The sequence below is a fragment of the Lissotriton vulgaris genome, chromosome 5, assembly GCF_964263255.1.
Source record: "Lissotriton vulgaris chromosome 5, aLisVul1.2, whole genome shotgun sequence".
In the NCBI taxonomy this organism is placed as follows: domain Eukaryota; kingdom Metazoa; phylum Chordata; class Amphibia; order Caudata; family Salamandridae; genus Lissotriton; species Lissotriton vulgaris.
This window is the reverse complement of record NC_141693.1, coordinates 3991141-4012748: the sequence shown is the minus strand read 5'-3', so window position 1 is coordinate 4012748 and position 21608 is coordinate 3991141.

The window sequence follows — 21608 nt, the reverse complement described above, 5'->3', positions numbered from 1 at the left end:
TAAACACGTCCCCAGAGACATTAGACTGCAATCATACAGCCTTCAGCCCTATAATGAGACCCATGAACACGTCCCCAGAGACATTAGACTGCAATCATACAGCCTTCAGCCCTATAAGGGACCCATGAACATGTACCAGAGACACTAGACTGCAATCATACAGCCTTCAGCCCTATAAGGGACCCATGAGCACGTCCTCAGAGACAATAGACTGCAATCATACAGCCTTCAGCCCTATGAGACCCATGAACACGTCCCCAGAGACAATAGACTGCAATCATACAGCCTTCAGCCCTATGAGACCCATGAACACGTCCCCAGAGACACTAGACTGCAATCATACAGCCTTCAGCCCTATAATGAGACCCATGAACACGTTCCCAGAGACACTAGACTGCAATCATACAGCCTTCAGCCCTATAATGAGCGCCATAAACACGTCCCCAGAGACATTAGACTGCAATCATACAGCCTTCAGCCCTATAATGAGAGCCATGAACACGTCCCCAGAGACATTAGACTGCAATCATACAGCCTTCAGCCCTATAATGAGACCCATGAACACGTCCCCAGAGACATTAGACTGCAATCATACAGCCTTCAGCCCTATAATGAGACCCATGAACACGTCCCCAGAGACATTAGACTGCAATCATACAGCCTTCAGCCCTATAATGAGACCCATGAACACGTCCCCAGAGACATTAGACTGCAATCATACAGCCTTCAGCCCTATAAGGGACCCATGAACATGTACCAGAGACACTAGACTGCAATCATACAGCCTTTAGCCCTATAAGGAGACCCATGAACACGTCCCCAGAGACACTAGACTGCAATCATACAGCCTTCAGCCCTATAAGGAGACCCATGAACACGTCCCCAGAGACACTAGACTGCAATCATACAGCCTTCAGCCCTATAATGAGACCCATGAACACGTCCCCAGAGACATTAAACTGCAATCATACAGCCTTCAGCCCTATAATGAGACCCATGAACACGTCCCCAGAGACATTAGACTGCAATCATACAGCCTTCAGCCCTATAATGAGACCCATGAACACGTCCCCAGAGACATTAGACTGCAATCATACAGCCTTCAGCCCTATAATGAGAGCCATGAACACGTCCCCAGAGACATTAGACTGCAATCATACAGCCTTCAGCACTATAATGAGACCCATGAACACGTCCCCAGAGACATTAGACTGCAATCATACAGCCTTCAGCCCTATGAGACCCATGAACACGTCCCCAGAGACACTAGACTGCAATCATACAGTCTTCAGCCCTATAACGAGAGCCATAAACACGTCCCCAGAGACATTAGACTGCAATCATACAGCCTTCAGCCCTATAATGAGACCCATGACACGTCCCCAGAGACATTAAACTGCAATCATACAGCCTTCAGCCCTATAATGAGACCCATGAACACGTCCCCAGAGACATTAGACTGCAATCATACAGCCTTCAGCCCTATAATGAGACCCATGAACACGTCCCCAGAGACATTAGACTGCAATCATACAGCCTTCAGCCCTATAAGGGACCCATGAACATGTACCAGAGACACTAGACTGCAATCATACAGCCTTCAGCCCTATAATGAGACCCATGAACACGTCCCCAGAGACATTAGACTGCAATCATACAGCCTTCAGCCCTATAATGAGCGCCATAAACACGTCCCCAGAGACATTAGACTGCAATCATACAGCCTTCAGCCCTATAATGAGACCCATGAACACGTCCCCAGAGACATTAGACTGCAATCATACAGCCTTCAGCCCTATGAGACCCATGAACACGTCCCCAGAGACACTAGACTGCAATCATACAGTCTTCAGCCCTATAACGAGAGCCATAAACACGTCCCCAGAGACAATAGACTGCAATCATACAGCCTTCAGCCCTATAATGAGACCCATGAACACGTCCCCAGAGACATTAGACTGCAATCATACATCCTTCAGCCCTATAAGGGACCCATGAACATGTACCAGAGACACTAGACTGCAATCATACAGCCTTCAGCCCTATGAGACCCATGAACACGTCCCCAGAGACATTAGACTGCAATCATACAGCCTTCAGCCCTATAATGAGACCCATGAACACGTCCCCAGAGACATTAGACTGCAATCATACAGCCTTCAGCCCTATGAGACCCATGAACACGTCCCCAGAGACACTAGACTGCAATCATACAGTCTTCAGCCCTATAACGAGAGCCATAAACACGTCCCCAGAGACAATAGACTGCAATCATACAGCCTTCAGCCCTATAATGAGACCCATGAACACGTCCCCAGAGACAATAGACTGCAATCATACAGCCTTCAGCCCTATGAGACCCATGAACACGTCCCCAGAGACACTAGACTGCAATCAAACAGCCTTCAGCCCGATAATGAGACCCATGAACACGTCCCCAGAGACACTAGACTGCAATCATACAGCCTTCAGCCCTATAATGAGCGCCATAAACACGTCCCCAGAGACATTAGACTGCAATCATACAGCCTTCAGCCCTATAATGAGACCCATGAACACGTCCCCAGAGACACTAGACTGCAATCATACAGCCTTCAGCCCTATAATGAGACCCATGAACACGTCACCAGAGACATTAGACTGCAATCATACAGCCTTCAGCCCTATGAGACCCAAGAACACGTCCCCAGAGACATTAGACTGCAATCATACAGCCTTCAGCCCTATAATGAGAGCCATGAACACGTCCCCAGAGACATTAGACTGCAATCATACAGCCTTCAGCCCTATGAGACCCATGAACACGTCCCCAGAGACACTAGACTGCAATCATACAGCCTTCAGCCCGATAATGAGACCCATGAACACGTCCCCAGAGACATTAGACTGCAATCATACAGCCTTCAGCCCTATAATGAGCGCCATAAACACGTCCCCAGAGACATTAGACTGCAATCATACAGCCTTCAGCCCTATAATGCGACCCATGAACACGTCCCCAGAGACATTAGACTGCAATCAAACAGCCTTCAGCCCGATAATGAGACCCATGAACACGTCCCCAGAGACACTAGACTGCAATCATACAGCCTTCAGCCCTATGAGACCCATGAACACGACCCCAGAGACACTAGACTGCAATCATACAGCCTTCAGCCCTATGAGACCCATGAACACGACCCCAGAGACACTAGAGTGCAATCATACAGCCTTCAGCCCTATATTGAGACCCATGAACACGTTCCCAGAGACATTAGACTGCAATCATACAGCCTTCAGCCCTATATTGAGACCCATGAACACGTTCCCAGAGACACTAGACTGCAATCATACAGCCTTCAGCCCTATGAGACCCATGAACACGACCCCAGAGACACTAGAGTGCAATCATACAGCCTTCAGCCCTATATTGAGACCCATGAACACGTTCCCAGAGACATTAGACTGCAATCATACAGCCTTCAGCCCTATATTGAGACCCATGAACACGTTCCCAGAGACATTAGACTGCAATCATACAGCCTTCAGCCCTATATTGAGACCCATGAACACGTTCCCAGAGACATTAGACTGCAATCATACAGTCTTCAGCCCTATAAGGGACCCATGAACATGTACCAGAGACACTAGACTGCAATCAAACAGCCTTCATCCCGAGACCCATGAACACGACCCCAGAGACATTAGACTGCAATCAAACAGCCTTCAGCCCTATGAGACCCATGAACACGTCCCCAGAGACACTAGACTGCAATCATACAGCCTTCATCCCGAGACCCATGAACACGACCCCAGAGACATTAGACTGCAATCATACAGTCTTCAGCACTATGGGACCCATGAGCACGTCCCCAGAGACACTAGACTGCAATCATACAGCCTTCAACCCTATGAGACCCATGAACACGTCCCCAGAGACATTAGACTGCAATCATACAGTCTTCAGCACTATGGGACCCATGAGCACGTCCCCAGAGACACTAGACTGCAATCATACAGCCTTCAACCCTATATTGAGACCCATGAACACGTCCTCAGAGACATTAGACTGCAATCAAACAGCCTTCAGCCCTATGAGACCCATGAACACGTCCCCAGAGACATTAGACTGCAATCATGCAGTCTTCAGCCCTATAAGGGACCCATGAACACGTCCTCAGAAACAATAGACTGCAATCATACAGCCTTCAGCCCTATAATGAGACCCATGAACACGTCCCCAGAGACAATAGACTGCAATCATACAGCCTTCAGCCCTATAATGAGACCCATGAACACGTCCCCAGAGACATTAGACTGCAATCATACAGCCTTCAGCCCTATAATGAGACCCATGAACACGTCCCCAGAGACAATAGACTGCAATCATACAGCCTTCAGCCCTATAATGAGACCCATGAACACGTCCCCAGAGACAATAGGCTGCAATCATACAGCCTTCAGCCCTATAATGAGCGCCATAAACACGTCCCCAGAGACATTAGACTGCAATCATACAGCCTTCAACCCTATATTGAGACCCATGAACACGTCCTCAGAGACATTAGACTGCAATCAAACAGCCTTCAGCCCTATGAGACCCATGAACACGTCCCCAGAGACATTAGACTGCAATCATGCAGTCTTCAGCCCTATAAGGGACCCATGAACACGTCCTCAGAGACAATAGACTGCAATCATACAGCCTTCAGCCCTATAATGAGACCCATGAACACGTCCCCAGAGACAATAGACTGCAATCATACAGCCTTCAGCCCTATAATGAGACCCATGAACACGTCCCCAGAGACATTAGACTGCAATCATACAGCCTTCAGCCCTATAATGAGACCCATGAACACGTCCCCAGAGACAATAGACTGCAATCATACAGCCTTCAGCCCTATAATGAGACCCATGAACACGTCCCCAGAGACAATAGGCTGCAATCATACAGCCTTCAGCCCTATAATGAGACCCATGAACACGTCCCCAGAGACAATAGGCTGCAATCATACAGCCTTCAGCCCTATAATGAGACCCATGAACACGTCCCCAGAGACAATAGACTGCAATCATACAGCCTTCAGCCCTATAATGAGCGCCATAAACACGTCCCCAGAGACATTAGACTGCAATCATACAGCCTTCAGCCCTATAATGAGACCCATGAACACGTCCCCAGAGACAATAGACTGCAATCATACAGCCTTCAGCCCTATAATGAGCGCCATAAACACGTCCCCAGAGACATTAGACTGCAATCATACAGCCTTCAGCCCTATAATGAGACCCATGAACACGTCCCCAGAGACACTAGGCTGCAATCATACAGCCTTCAGCCCTATGAGACCCATGAACACGTCCCCAGGGACATTAGACTGCAATCATACAGCCTTCAGCCCTATAATGAGAGCCATGAACACGTCCCCAGAGACATTAGACTGCAATCATACAGCCTTCAGCACTATAATGAGACCCATGAACACGTCCCCAGAGACATTAGACTGCAATCATACAGCCTTCAGCCCTATGAGACCCATGAACACGTCCCCAGAGACACTAGACTGCAATCATACAGTCTTCAGCCCTATAACGAGAGCCATAAACACGTCCCCAGAGACATTAGACTGCAATCATACAGCCTTCAGCCCTATGAGACCCATGAACACGTCCCCAGAGACATTAGACTGCAATCATGCAGTCTTCAGCCCTATAAGGGACCCATGAACACGTCCTCAGAGACAATAGACTGCAATCATACAGCCTTCAGCCCTATAATGAGACCCATGAACACGTCCCCAGAGACAATAGACTGCAATCATACAGCCTTCAGCCCTATAATGAGACCCATGAACACGTCCCCAGAGACATTAGACTGCAATCATACAGCCTTCAGCCCTATAACGAGACCCATGAACACGTCCCCAGAGACATTAGACTGCAATCATACAGCCTTCAGCCCTATGAGACCCAAGAACACGTCCCCAGAGACATTAGACTGCAATCATACAGCCTTCAGCCCTATAATGAGAGCCATGAACACGTCCCCAGAGACATTAGACTGCAATCATACAGCCTTCAGCCCTATAACGAGACCCATGAACACGTCCCCAGAGACAATAGACTGCAATCATACAGCCTTCAGCCCTATAATGAGACCCATGAACACGTCCCCAGAGACAATAGGCTGCAATCATACAGCCTTCAGCCCTATAATGAGACCCATGAACACGTCCCCAGAGACAATAGGCTGCAATCATACAGTCTTCAGCCCTATAATGAGACCCATGAACACGTCCCCAGAGACAATAGACTGCAATCATACAGCCTTCAGCCCTATAATGAGCGCCATAAACACGTCCCCAGAGACATTAGACTGCAATCATACAGCCTTCAGCCCTATAATGAGACCCATGAACACGTCCCCAGAGACACTAGGCTGCAATCATACAGCCTTCAGCCCTATGAGACCCATGAACACGTCCCCAGGGACATTAGACTGCAATCATACAGCCTTCAGCCCTATAATGAGACCCATGAACACGTCCCCAGAGACACTAGGCTGCAATCATACAGCCTTCAGCCCTATAATGAGACCCATGAACACGTCCCCAGAGACATTAGACTGCAATCATACAGCCTTCAGCCCTATGAGACCCATGAACACGTCCCCAGAGACAATAGACTGCAATCATACAGCCTTCAGCCCTATAATGAGACCCATGAACACGTCCCCAGAGACATTAGACTGCAATCATACAGCCTTCAGCCCTATAATGAGACCCATGAACACGTCCCCAGAGACAATAGGCTGCAATCATACAGCCTTCAGCCCTATAATGAGACCCATGAACACGTCCCCAGAGACAATAGACTGCAATCATACAGCCTTCAGCCCTATAATGAGCGCCATAAACACGTCCCCAGAGACATTAGACTGCAATCATACAGCCTTCAGCCCTATAATGAGACCCATGAACACGTCCCCAGAGACACTAGACTGCAATCATACAGCCTTCAGCCCTATAATGAGACCCATGAACACGTCCCCAGAGACACTAGGCTGCAATCATACAGCCTTCAGCCCTATGACACCCATGAACACGTCCCCAGGGACATTAGACTGCAATCATACAGCCTTCAGCCCTATAATGAGACCCATGAACACGTCCCCAGAGACACTAGGCTGCAATCATACAGTCTTCAGCCCTATGAGACCCATGAACACGTCCCCAGAGACATTAGACTGCAATCATACAGCCTTCAGCCCTATGAGACCCATGAACACGTCCTCAGAGACAATAGACTGCAATCATACAGCCTTCAGCCCTATAAGGGACCCATGAACATGTACCAGAGACACTAGACTGCAATCATACAGCCTTCAGCCCTATGAGACCCATGAACACGTCCTCAGAGACAATAGACTGCAATCATACAGTCTTCAGCCCTATAAGGGACCCATGAACACGTCCTCAGAGACAATAGACTGCAATCATACAGCCTTCAGCCCTATAATGAGACCCATGAACACGTCCTCAGAGACAATAGACTGCAATCATACAGCCTTCAGCCCTATAATGAGACCCATGAACACGTCCTCAGAGACACTAGACTGCAATCAAACAGCCTTCATCCCGAGACCCATGAACACGACCCCAGAGACATTAGACTGCAATCAAACAGCCTTCAGCCCTATAAGGGACCCATGAACACGTCCTCAGAGACACTAGACTGCAATCATACAGCCTTCATCCCGAGACCCATGAACACGACCCCAGAGACATTAGACTGCAACCATACAGTCTTCAGCACTATGGGACCCATGAGCACGTCCCCAGAGACACTAGACTGCAATCATACAGCCTTCAACCCTATGAGACCCATGAACACGTCCCCAGAGACATTAGACTGCAATCATACAGTCTTCAGCACTATGGGACCCATGAGCACGTCCCCAGAGACACTAGACTGCAATCATACAGCCTTCAACCCTATATTGAGACCCATGAACACGTCCTCAGAGACATTAGACTGCAATCAAACAGCCTTCAGCCCTATGAGACCCATGAACACGTCCCCAGAGACATTAGACTGCAATCATGCAGTCTTCAGCCCTATAAGGGACCCATGAACACGTCCTCAGAAACAATAGACTGCAATCATACAGCCTTCAGCCCTATAATGAGACCCATGAACACGTCCCCAGAGACAATAGACTGCAATCATACAGCCTTCAGCCCTATAATGAGACCCATGAACACGTCCCCAGAGACATTAGACTGCAATCATACAGCCTTCAGCCCTATAATGAGACCCATGAACACGTCCCCAGAGACAATAGACTGCAATCATACAGCCTTCAGCCCTATAATGAGACCCATGAACTCGTCCCCAGAGACAATAGGCTGCAATCATACAGCCTTCAGCCCTATAATGAGCGCCATAAACACGTCCCCAGAGACATTAGACTGCAATCATACAGCCTTCAACCCTATATTGAGACCCATGAACACGTCCTCAGAGACATTAGACTGCAATCAAACAGCCTTCAGCCCTATGAGACCCATGAACACGTCCCCAGAGACATTAGACTGCAATCATGCAGTCTTCAGCCCTATAAGGGACCCATGAACACGTCCTCAGAGACAATAGACTGCAATCATACAGCCTTCAGCCCTATAATGAGACCCATGAACACGTCCCCAGAGACAATAGACTGCAATCATACAGCCTTCAGCCCTATAATGAGACCCATGAACACGTCCCCAGAGACATTAGACTGCAATCATACAGCCTTCAGCCCTATAATGAGACCCATGAACACGTCCCCAGAGACAATAGACTGCAATCATACAGCCTTCAGCCCTATAATGAGACCCATGAACACGTCCCCAGAGACAATAGGCTGCAATCATACAGCCTTCAGCCCTATAATGAGACCCATGAACACGTCCCCAGAGACAATAGGCTGCAATCATACAGCCTTCAGCCCTATAATGAGACCCATGAACACGTCCCCAGAGACAATAGACTGCAATCATACAGCCTTCAGCCCTATAATGAGCGCCATAAACACGTCCCCAGAGACATTAGACTGCAATCATACAGCCTTCAGCCCTATAATGAGACCCATGAACACGTCCCCAGAGACAATAGACTGCAATCATACAGCCTTCAGCCCTATAATGAGCGCCATAAACACGTCCCCAGAGACATTAGACTGCAATCATACAGCCTTCAGCCCTATAATGAGACCCATGAACACGTCCCCAGAGACACTAGGCTGCAATCATACAGCCTTCAGCCCTATGAGACCCATGAACACGTCCCCAGGGACATTAGACTGCAATCATACAGCCTTCAGCCCTATAATGAGAGCCATGAACACGTCCCCAGAGACATTAGACTGCAATCATACAGCCTTCAGCACTATAATGAGACCCATGAACACGTCCCCAGAGACATTAGACTGCAATCATACAGCCTTCAGCCCTATGAGACCCATGAACACGTCCCCAGAGACACTAGACTGCAATCATACAGTCTTCAGCCCTATAACGAGAGCCATAAACACGTCCCCAGAGACATTAGACTGCAATCATACAGTCTTCAGCCCTATAATGAGACCCATGAACACGTCCCCAGAGACACTAGACTGCAATCATACAGCCTTCAGCCCTATGAGACCCATGAACACGTCCCCAGAGACATTAGACTGCAATCATGCAGTCTTCAGCCCTATAAGGGACCCATGAACACGTCCTCAGAGACAATAGACTGCAATCATACAGCCTTCAGCCCTATAATGAGACCCATGAACACGTCCCCAGAGACAATAGACTGCAATCATACAGCCTTCAGCCCTATAATGAGACCCATGAACACGTCCCCAGAGACATTAGACTGCAATCATACAGCCTTCAGCCCTATAATGAGACCCATGAACACGTCCCCAGAGACAATAGGCTGCAATCATACAGCCTTGAGCCCTATAATGAGACCCATGAACACGTCCCCAGAGACAATAGGCTGCAATCATACAGCCTTCAGCCCTATAATGAGACCCATGAACACGTCCCCAGAGACAATAGACTGCAATCATACAGCCTTCAGCCCTATAATGAGACCCATGAACACGTCCCCAGAGACACTAGGCTGCAATCATACAGCCTTCAGCCCTATAATGAGACCCATGAACACGTCCCCAGAGACACTAGGCTGCAATCATACAGCCTTCAGCCCTATGAGACCCATGAACACGTCCCCAGGGACATTAGACTGCAATCATACAGCCTTCAGCCCTATAATGAGACCCATGAACACGTCCCCAGAGACACTAGGCTGCAATCATACAGCCTTCAGCCCTATAATGAGACCCATGAACACGTCCCCAGAGACATTAGACTGCAATCATACAGCCTTCAGCCCTATGAGACCCATGAACACGTCCCCAGAGACAATAGACTGCAATCATACAGCCTTCAGCCCTATAATGAGACCCATGAACACGTCCCCAGAGACATTAGACTGCAATCATACAGCCTTCAGCCCTATAATGAGACCCATGAACACGTCCCCAGAGACAATAGGCTGCAATCATACAGCCTTCAGCCCTATAATGAGACCCATGAACACGTCCCCAGAGACAATAGGCTGCAATCATACAGCCTTCAGCCCTATAATGAGACCCATGAACACGTCCCCAGAGACACTAGGCTGCAATCATACAGCCTTCAGCCCTATAACGAGACCCATGAACACGTCCCCAGAGACAATAGGCTGCAATCATACAGTCTTCAGCCCTATAATGAGACCCATGAACACGTCCCCAGAGACAATAGGCTGCAATCAAACAGCCTTCAGCCCGATAATGAGACCCATGAACACGTCCCCAGAGACATTAGACTGCAATCATACAGCCTTCAGCCCTATAATGAGACCCATGAACACGTCCCCAGAGACAATAGGCTGCAATCAAACAGCCTTCAGCCCGATAATGAGACCCATGAACACGTCCCCAGAGACATTAGACTGCAATCATACAGCCTTCAGCCCTATAATGAGACCCATGAACACGTCCCCAGAGACAATAGGCTGCAATCATACAGCCTTCAGCCCTATAACGAGACCCATGAACACGTCCCCAGAGACAATAGGCTGCAATCAAACAGCCTTCAGCCCGATAATGAGACCCATGAACACGTCCCCAGAGACATTAGACTGCAATCATACAGCCTTCAGCCCTATAATGAGACCCATGAACACGTCCCCAGAGACAATAGACTGCAATCATACAGCCTTCAGCCCTATAATGAGACCCATGAACACGTCCCCAGAGACAATAGACTGCAATCATACAGCCTTCAGCCCTATAATGAGACCCATGAACACGTCCCCAGAGACAATAGGCTGCAATCATACAGCCTTCAGCCCTATAATGAGACCCATGAACACGTCCCCAGAGACAATAGACTGCAATCATACAGCCTTCAGCCCTATAATGAGCGCCATAAACACGTCCCCAGAGACATTAGACTGCAATCATACAGCCTTCAGCCCTATAATGAGACCCATGAACACGTCCCCAGAGACACTAGACTGCAATCATACAGCCTTCAGCCCTATAATGAGACCCATGAACACGTCCCCAGAGACACTAGGCTGCAATCATACAGCCTTCAGCCCTATGAGACCCATGAACACGTCCCCAGGGACATTAGACTGCAATCATACAGCCTTCAGCCCTATAATGAGACCCATGAACACGTCCCCAGAGACACTAGGCTGCAATCATACAGCCTTCAGCCCTATGAGACCCATGAACACGTCCCCAGAGACATTAGACTGCAATCATACAGCCTTCAGCCCTATAAGGGACCCATGAACATGTACCAGAGACACTAGACTGCAATCATACAGCCTTCAGCCCTATGAGACCCATGAACACGTCCTCAGAGACAATAGACTGCAATCATACAGTCTTCAGCCCTATAAGGGACCCATGAACACGTCCTCAGAGACAATAGACTGCAATCATACAGCCTTCAGCCCTATAATGAGACCCATGAACACGTCCTCAGAGACAATAGACTGCAATCATACAGCGTCCCACAGCAGTTGCAACTCGTACTGTTCAACACTCGAACTTCACCATTGAACGGATAGCAGGAAACGTCGAATCTGAGGCAGTACGAAGCTAGAACAGTACAAATTAACAAGTATCGTCCAATAAAACACATTATTAGTTTAACGTCTCCCACGAGTAAACGCACAGCTCACACGTGAACACTGGTAAAACAAATTACACACGATAACAGACCTCTTTGAAACTGCCCTAACATTCACTCCTTCTGCGGGGGTGTGGGGGGCACTTTGATGCTTGACAGTGTGTCCTGGTTTATTCTGCAAAGATTCCAGACCCCTCCTGTGCCCACACAGTCTGCGTTGCACATCCCAGAGGTTCTTTGCCAAACCTTAGTGACTTTGACTGACACCCCCTGGGTCAAGCATTGAGCAGCCTTCTTCCATAGGGAGTGCGACTTCTTTTATAGACGATGCATGCAGCATAGCATCTCCCTCCCAAAAAGCCTGAAATACAATGAAAATCTTTGTGGATTGGAAGCTAGGGCTAAATAAACCATACTTCAAGTTTAGTTTTGAAATATTAAGAATAATCTGTGATCTCGGCCAGTTATGGGTATACAAATCATAAGGATCGTCCCTGCCATGCAAACAGTAAGCACTACTTACAAGCACACCATATTTATACAAATCAATAACGGATACAGACATCTCCAGACAGTCATGATACTGTATCCAGATTGACCTTTATATGAATGGTAATGTGATATGCAACGTCACCAGTGCTATTCGTGACGTCATCCATTACATCACGCGTAAGCTTGAAAGCAGTGCATTGATATCACTCGGAGTGGCAGTGCCCATTGGGGCTTCCTAATCCTTTCTCACCGTTTGATGAATCTCCAGGGAACTTTGCAAATCTATTCTATTTTTCCTACGTTGACTAATGATGCAACTTTTCATGATGACTAGGTAAGGGTTTGCAAAGGAAACAAGCACTTTTTTGTTAAATGTTTTTCATCTCCCTGTAAACGGGCAGGACAACACTCTTTTGGTTGTAAAAGGCCCCAAACAGCGCATTCACGTGAAAACCTCTTCCTTCAGACGAGCTGCGTCTAAGGAAAGCCGCACATTTTTTATTTATTTGTATTTATTTGATGCGTTTTTATATAGCACTGACTTTACCCGAAGGCGTCAGAGCGCTTCACAATAGGAACAGTAGTGAAACATGAGGGCATGTTACAAAAGCAAACGTTACGTTACATGAGGCAATAGTGACAATTGGGCATGTACCTTTAAAGTTAAAGCGCTGCACCGGGAGCTTTTGCAAACAACCATTTGTAATGCGATAGGTCTCGCATTTTCGAGAGTGTAGTAAAGGCGAGCCTATTGCATTGCAAATGCTTGTCTTTGTGGTGCAGCCCGAATGCAGATATCTTTGGGAGCTGAAGCTACTACTCGAGCGTTAATCACCGAGACCGTGAGCGCCGCCCCAGCCCCTGCAGCCTTTTGAAGCCCTCTGTTACTCGACAACGCTGGTGGCACTTTCACGTTTAGTTAGTCTCTTCCCCCTTATCAAATCATGCCATAACATTCATTTGATAAAAACAATGCGGAGTGAAAATGTCCTTTGTAGCGCTTACAATTACCCCTGACAAGGCGTACTAAAATGGCCTCGGGCCGCATCTATCAATCAGTCATTTGTTAAGCGCACTACATACGCGCAAGGGTCTCAAGGCGCTGGGGAGGGGGGGGCGCTACTGATTGAACAGCCAGGTCTTCAGTATCCTCCTGAAGGTCAGCAGGTCTTGGGTCTGTCCTAGGCTCGGTGGGAGGCTGTTCCATGTCTTGGCGGCGAGGGGGGGGGGGAAAGGATCTCCCACCGGTGGGTGTTCTTCGGATGCGCGGAACGCTGGCGAGTGAGAGGTCCGCGAAGCGTAGCTGGCAGTTGGGGGTGTAGAAGGAGAGCCGTCTGTTGAGGTAGGCTGGGCCGATCTTGTGGAGTGCCTTGTGTGCCTGGATGAGGAGCTTGAAGGATATCCTCTAGTTGACGGGGGGCAGTGCAGGTTTTTCTGGTGGGGGTGATGTGGCCATGTCGTGGAACATCAAGGATCAGTCGTGCTGAGGCGTTTTGGATGCTTTGTAGTTGATTGATGAGCTTTGTCGGGGCTCCCGCGTAGAGGGCGTTTCCGTAGTCGAGTCTGCTGCTGACGAGGGCCTGGGTGACTGTCTTTCTTGTATCTGTTAGGATCCATCTGTAGATCTTGCAGAGCATGTGGAGGGTGTTGAAGCAGGAGGAGGAGACAGCGTTGACTTGCTTGGTCATTGAGAGCGTTGAGTTGAGGATGATTCCCAGGCTGCGTGTGTGGTCGGTGGGGGTCGGGGCTGGCCCCACTGCCGTTGGCCACCAGGAGTCGTCCCAGGCTGACGGGTTGGAGCAGAGGATGAGGACCTCCGTCTTGTCAGAGTTCAGCTTCAGACGGCTGATCTTCATCCAGTCGCCGATGGCCTTCATTCCTTCATGGAGGTTGGCTTTGGCGGTTATGGGGTCATTGGTGAGGGATCAGTTGAGTGTCGTCGGCGTAGGAGATTATGTTGAGGTTGTGCTGTCAGGCGACGTGTGCGAGCGGGGCCATGTAAATGTTGAACAGTGTCGGGCTGAGGGAGGATCCTTGGGGTACGCTGCAGATGATCTTGGAGGCTTCGGAACGGGGGGAGGCGGACGCTCTGGGTTCAGCCAGAGAGGAAGGAGGTGGTCCATTCCAGAGCCTTGTCTCGGATCCCTGCGGCATGGAGGTGTGCGCGTAGTGTGCTGTGGCAGAGGGTGTCAAAGGCGGCGGAGAGGTCTAGAAGGAGGAGTGCTGCAGTCTCCCCGTTGTCTAGCAGGGTCCTGATGTCGTCGTGGCGGCGATGAGGGCGGTCTCAGTGCTGTGGTTGCTACGGAACCCTGACTAGGAAGGGTCCAGGATTCTGTTCTCTTCGAGGTATCGGGTTAGCTGTCTGTTAACGATTTCCTCGATGACCTTGGCCGGGAAGGGGAGCAGAGAGATGGGTCGGAAGTTCTTGAGGTCTTGTGGGTCTGCATTGGGTTTTTTTAGTAGGGCGTGATCTCGGCGTGTTTCCAGCTCTCTGGGAAGGTCGCGGTCTCAAGGGAGAGATTGATGGCGTTGCGTAGGTGGGGTGCAATGGAGCTGCTTGCTTTGTTGAAGACGTGGTGCGGGAATGGGTCCGACAGAAAGCCGGAGTGGATTGTGCTCATGGTCTTGATGGTGTCATCGATGCTCATGCTGGTCCAGGCTAGCAAGGGGACGTGGTCGATGGTGTGCGGAGGGTCTTTTGTGTTGCGGTCTGTTGGGGCTGTCTGGGTGTTGAAGCTGTCGTGGATGTGTGCTATCTTGCGGTGGAAGAAGGTGGCGAGGGAGTCGCACAGGGCTTGCGATGGCAGGATGTCGTTGGTGTTGGAGCTGGGGTTGGAGAGTTCCTTCACAATGTTGAAGAGCTCCTTGCTGTCATGTGCGTTGTTGTCGAGGCGGTCTTTGAAGGAGTTCTTCTTGGCAGCTCTGATGAGGTGGTGGTGGTGGTTGCAGACGGCGTCCTTGTGTGCTGCGTGGCTGTCCGGAGTTTGTTCACTGTGCCATTTCTTCTCTAGTTTCCAGCAGGCTTTCTTGGAATCTAGGAGTTCTGGGGTAAACCAACTGGCCCTCTTGCTGGCCTCTCTGTGGGGGGTTTCTTCAGTGGGGCGAGGGTGTTGGCGCAGTCCTTGATCCAGCATCTGAGGTTGTGGGCAGCGACGTTGGTGTTGGGTAGGTGGGCTGAGAGCGAGGTTTGCGTGTAGTTGGTCTTCGGTGATTTTGCTCCAGCGGCGGCGGGGGATCAATTGGGTGCAGTGGTGTGTGGTGGGTTTCTGGAAGGGGAAGTGGATGCAGCGGTGGTCGGTCCAGAGGAGTTCGGTGGTGTGGCTGACTGAGACGTGCAGGCTTGAGGAGAAGACTTGGTCGAGCGTGTGGCCAGCGGAGTGGGTGGGCATTGTGACGAGTTATCTCAGTCCGAAGTTGGTGAGGTTATCGATCAGGGTTGTGGAGTTGTTGTTGTTGTTCACAAGGTGAAAGTTCAGGTCTCCGAGGAGGATGTAGTTGGTGGAGGTCAGGGCGTGCGTATGAAGTCGGCGATGGAGTCCCTGAACTGGAGGTGGGGTCCGGGGGGTCGGTAGACGAGGGTGCCTCTGAGGGTGGAGTTTGGGTCTGTGTGGATCTGGAAATGCATGTGTTCGGCGGTGCCGAGGGCATCGTCGGTGCGAGTCGAGACCCTGATACTGTTCTTGTGGACGATGGCGATTCCTCCTCCGACTCCGTTGGTGCGGTCTCTGCGGGTGATCTTGTAGCCGTCTGGGATGGCTATGGCGATGTCAGGTGCGGAGGAGTTGTTCGACCAGGTCTCTGTCAGGAAGGTGATGTCTAGGGAGGTTGTATTGAGCAGGCCCCAAAGCTCGACGGCATGTTTGCGTGCGGAGCGGGTGTTCAGTAGTATGCATTGGAGGTGGTTGAGGTCTTTCTTGGTGGGTGGTTCGTCGGCTCTGTGGCTGGTGTAGCTGCAGTTCCGGCAGGTGAAGGGACCGTGTGTGCGTTTCGGGGCGGCCTTGAACAGTTGTGGGTCCATCCGGGGTTGAGAGCGTGCAGAGTGCTGGCATCGTAGTGGCGGCCGTCGTCGTGGAGGGTGCGGGGGCCAGGGGCTCTGGCGCTGGGCGCGGTCCAAGCGCAGGCAGGCGCAGACGGGCTTGCCGCGTGCCAGCAGCGCGACCGCGCAGAGGCCGGCATGTATGGGGAGGTGGGAGTGAGGAGCAGCTGGGAGGCGGGGGCAGCGAAAGGGCAGTCAGGGGGCGGAGCCGCGGGGGCGGTGAGGGGCAACAAAGGAAACAGAAGGCAAAAGGGCACAACAATTGAGGGGGGAAACGAGTGGCACAGAGGGCAGAAGGTCACATAGAAGGCAAAAAGGTCACAAGAAGGGCGAAAAGGTCACAGAAAACAGGGGGGGGTTTAACAAGTGGATGTCCACATGCACAGAAATCAGTAACTTTGTTCATTTTTAATGATTTAAAGGTGCCTTAGCTACTTCTAAGGATAGCTTGGTTTCCTCCTTGGAAACGCAGCAGAAACATGAACATTGATTACATAAACAGACTATGTCCATATTCATTTCGCAGCACACCGGGGCCCCATCCTTTCTCACCACCACCGATGCCCTCTCCTTCTGCCCTCTGTGCCCAACAGTTTGTGATGGCGGTGATTAGAGAACATGCGGTTATAATTTCTATTTTAACTTCTGTCCTCTGAGCCTCTGACACACGAGTGCTTCACAGAACAGACAAGTGATGACGAGTTTACTAAGCTATTTCATGGAGAAATATTTGCCCTGGTGAAAGCTTGCTTTTTTCCGCTTTAGAGAGCAGTAGGAACGTGAGGGTTGATTACAGACACACCATATGCACAGAATATTTCAGTGAGGTGTTTTCAGTGTTGTTACTTTATGCTGTGTTTACTCTGGTTTCCTGCCATCATACGCAAGAACACCCAGTGTCAAAGGCTTTTTTTTTGTAAGAGAAAGTTTTTCAAAGTGAAGAAAACGTAGCATTTTTTAAATTGCACATTTAAGCTTTTTAACTTTGTCAGGTTACACAGCAACTGCAGTGCACTTTGTTTTTAATTACCTTTTACAAATTTAAATAATCAGGTTAGAAAGTAGCATGGACTGCAATAAAAAAATATTATAAAAAAGAAAATAGCTTCGGTGTTTACGCCTAGCCTTTTGGCTTTTGTTGCTTCTGTGTGAAATGGATCCAAAAGTAAAGAAGAAGCCTGCGAGTGGTGCGAGCGCGCGTGTGCCACTGCAAGCCATGTGGTTTCAATTATTGCACCCATGTCTGGGCACGATAATTGAAACCACACGGCCTATTGGTGTCTATTACGAGCACCACTTCAGAAAAGGGGGTGGTGATGGACAGAGTTTCTGAATAAAGCAGAATACTCTTACCCAGTCAACAGATCAGGGCTTGATCCATCACCGTTCCCTAGCTCACTGCACCATCCCAGCTGTAATGCCAGAAACCGGTCCCCGGAAGCTTGTTTCCTTCCCAGTGAAAGAATTGGCTTGGTAGTTTGGTTTGCCCTGTTCCCATGATGCACTGGGACAGGGACAGACTAATTTGCATGTAGCCAGGTTCTGAGCTGGGATGGTGCAGTGAGCTAAAAAATGGTGATGGATCAAGCCCTGATCTGTTGACTGGGTAAGAGTATTCTGCTTAATTCAGAAACTCTGTCCATAACCACCCCCTTTTCTGAATCATTTATTACGAGCACCAAGCGTGTAATAGACACCAATAGGCCGTGGGCGGAGCAACGTGCCCGCCTTTGGCCAATTGCGTGCAGTCTTTTATAAAAAGACGCACGCAAAGGCCAATGGGGTAGCACAAAAGGAATCGCACATGCACGAGCGTGTGCGATTCCTAGGTCAGTGCTAAAACCCTGTTTTTCACTCACTAAAGGTCTCGCTCCGCGCGAGCACTGCTGCGCAGAGCAACGCGCGCACGAGACCTGAAAAGTATCAGGGAGCGGAGGAGGGAGCAGGAATGACCAATCTCCACACTGGAAAAAAACCAGAATATAAGAGCTTGGATGGATAAAGAGGCACACAACCCAATTGCGAGAATAGGTGGGGAAGCAACAGGTATAACAGAATAAAGACATCCCGACCTGGAAAGGAAGTGAAGCATACCAACACACAGGGAGACAGATCACAGGCAGAAAGACCAGTAGGTAAGAACCCAACCTTAACAGGTCCTCACCGAGTGGGGAGGATGTGTGGGCGTTAAGGAATCTGCAGCTATACTGTGTCTCTACCAGATACATTGTTACAGAAGAACCACATCTCTTTTGGAAAAGAACTCAAAACCTGGCTCTTCGACAAATAATGAACCCCTTCCCATAGCGCCTTGAGACCCTCTGGGTGAGTAGTGCGCTTTACAAATGCCTGAACTTGAACTTGAACTTGTAAGTACTTTGTTCATCTGACAGACATCTAGCCGCAGATTCCTTCACTTAGAATGGATGCCAAATCTATACCCCCTTGGAGGGGAGTCTGCGACTGAACCCACCAAGTTCCAAAGAAAACGAATCCATCAAAAGATTGACTAAAACAGGTGGGAACAGCCAGTGCAAGCATGGCTGGCACTAGAACCAGGAAGCTCTGCAAGGAGCAGTAATAAGGAAAGGCAATGGTACTACAGTCCGTCAGAGGACAGGACGAGACGTCCCTCGTCCAGGAAGAGACAAAGGGAAATCACAGAAATCAGAAAGTGCAGAGCACAATGGAAGAAAATCCATAAGCTGGAATCAGAATTACAGCCAAACTGTAGGCAGAATCCCATGGATCTGAAAAAATAAAGTAAGTCCCAGAAAAGGACAAAACAGCAACAGAACCAAATTGCACAAAATGAGCATGCAACACAGTGAAACCTAGGAATGAGAGGTGTAGAGACAGATGACACCCCTGCAGAGATGTACAAAAACCCATGATTACAAGGAGATACATGTACGTGGAGAACAGGAATACACATAAGCAGACAGTGTGGACCGTGGGCACCAGACCACACATATGCTAAGACCATAAAAATTAGAATCAACAGAACACGCACAATCGGAGGCTGTTCGCCGACTGATCACCTGGTAGTCGTACTGACCAACTACACCCGGAGGTACAGTGTGTAAGGGATACTGGTAGAAGCCGGGCACACACTTGAGGCACGCACTCATAAGACGGAAAGAGAGATAGATACTGCAACCTGGAAGAAAAAGTATGTGTGCCGTCTTGCAGTATGCATATAGTATGATATAAATATATATCTATTATAAAACCACATCTACATAGATATGTACACATACGTTGTGTGGTTTCTTTTAAACAAAAGATAGTCGAAGCGCATGCCCAAGGCAAATACAGAAGCCCGCACAATGGGTACCAATAGCACCGATGTGAATCATAGCGGGACAGAACACGGCAAAACTCAGTAAATCAGAGACATATACAGTTGGAAATATATCTATATATATCTATACAGACACTTCATAAATGACCAGGAGCATCTTTGAACAGGGAAACCGCTAAGGATGATATCGGCAGAGGCTAAAAGAACAATTGATGGACAGAATGCAGAACAATGTCATATTCACCCTAGTACAGCGATCTAGGCCTAAATCCATCGTTTTTTTGCTCAATATGCCATTTCAGTTTGGACTCAGCCATATGCAAATTAGTCTTGACCCTGCGCCCAATGGGAATAGTCCAGCCCGAACTGCCAGGCCAAGTCCTCCCTGGACTGGAAACAAGCATATATAGCATAGATATCGGCAGAGGCCAGGAGCAGAGGGACCTGAGCCCCTGCTGGGTAAGGAGCAGAGGGACAGAGTCCCTGTCTGGGAAGGAGCAGAGGAACCAGAGTCTCTGCCTGGGAAATGCGTATAAAAAAAGGGGGGGGGGGGGGGAACGGGTGCAAGACAATGTGCAAAAGCAACACGTCTGGCGTAGGACCAACTGCCAACACTGAAAACCCAGAGATAGTCTGAGCCATGAGGGAAGACCACGGCAGAAACACGTCTCACCACCAGAGGTGAAAGAGTAGACAGAACCACAAGGAATAGACCGCCGACAACACTGTGGCTCAGTTCGGACCAGCAGGCATCCGTACCCGTGAATGTATGTGTACCCACATACCATACCAGAACTGAATTTGGAATAGAAACTGTTCAGGAGTGGAATAGAACAACATGCTCACAAGAGACACTGGCTGACGGCCAAGACAGCCAACATAGGTAGAATGGCCAAAGGCAAGAAAATGAAGACTGGAACAGGCCGGTATGCGCCAGTCGAAGTGTAAACAAACAATACACTGGAGGAATCTGCATCGCAGAAGCAGGAAAGAACTATGGACCAGCCATAAAATACAAACTTTGAAGCTGCAGAAAGAGCTACGTCACCCTTGTGGGTCATACCAAAGGAGAAGTCCCACAACAGCAGACACCCATACACGAGAAGCCTATAGCGTGACAATAAGAAAATTCCCCATAGGGAAAGAGGAGAATAACCCCAAGAGGACCTCGTGGGATCCGCAGGAAGGGCCTACCCCATCCAGGAAGAAGAGACCCTGGAGCATGAACACACACCACTTAGGAAGAACACTTCCTGTGGCTAGGCAGAATGGTTATTCAATAATTAACAAATACCCCACATAGTGTATGTCACATCCCTACAAAAAGCAAGGGATGCCTCTTGAGACTAGCTCTTAGACAGGGGAGTCGTAAAATAAGAGCAGAAGCAGCAGGTCAGCAGTACAGTCCGTTTAGGGAATAACTGCTTGAACCCAGAGACGAAACCAGGGGAAAACAGTGACAATACTGTAATCCAGAGCTTTCCAAACTGTATGTCCAGACACAGTACTGTGTCGCCTGCAAATGGTGGGTGTGTCGCGGGATGACACCGGTATTAAGGGTACT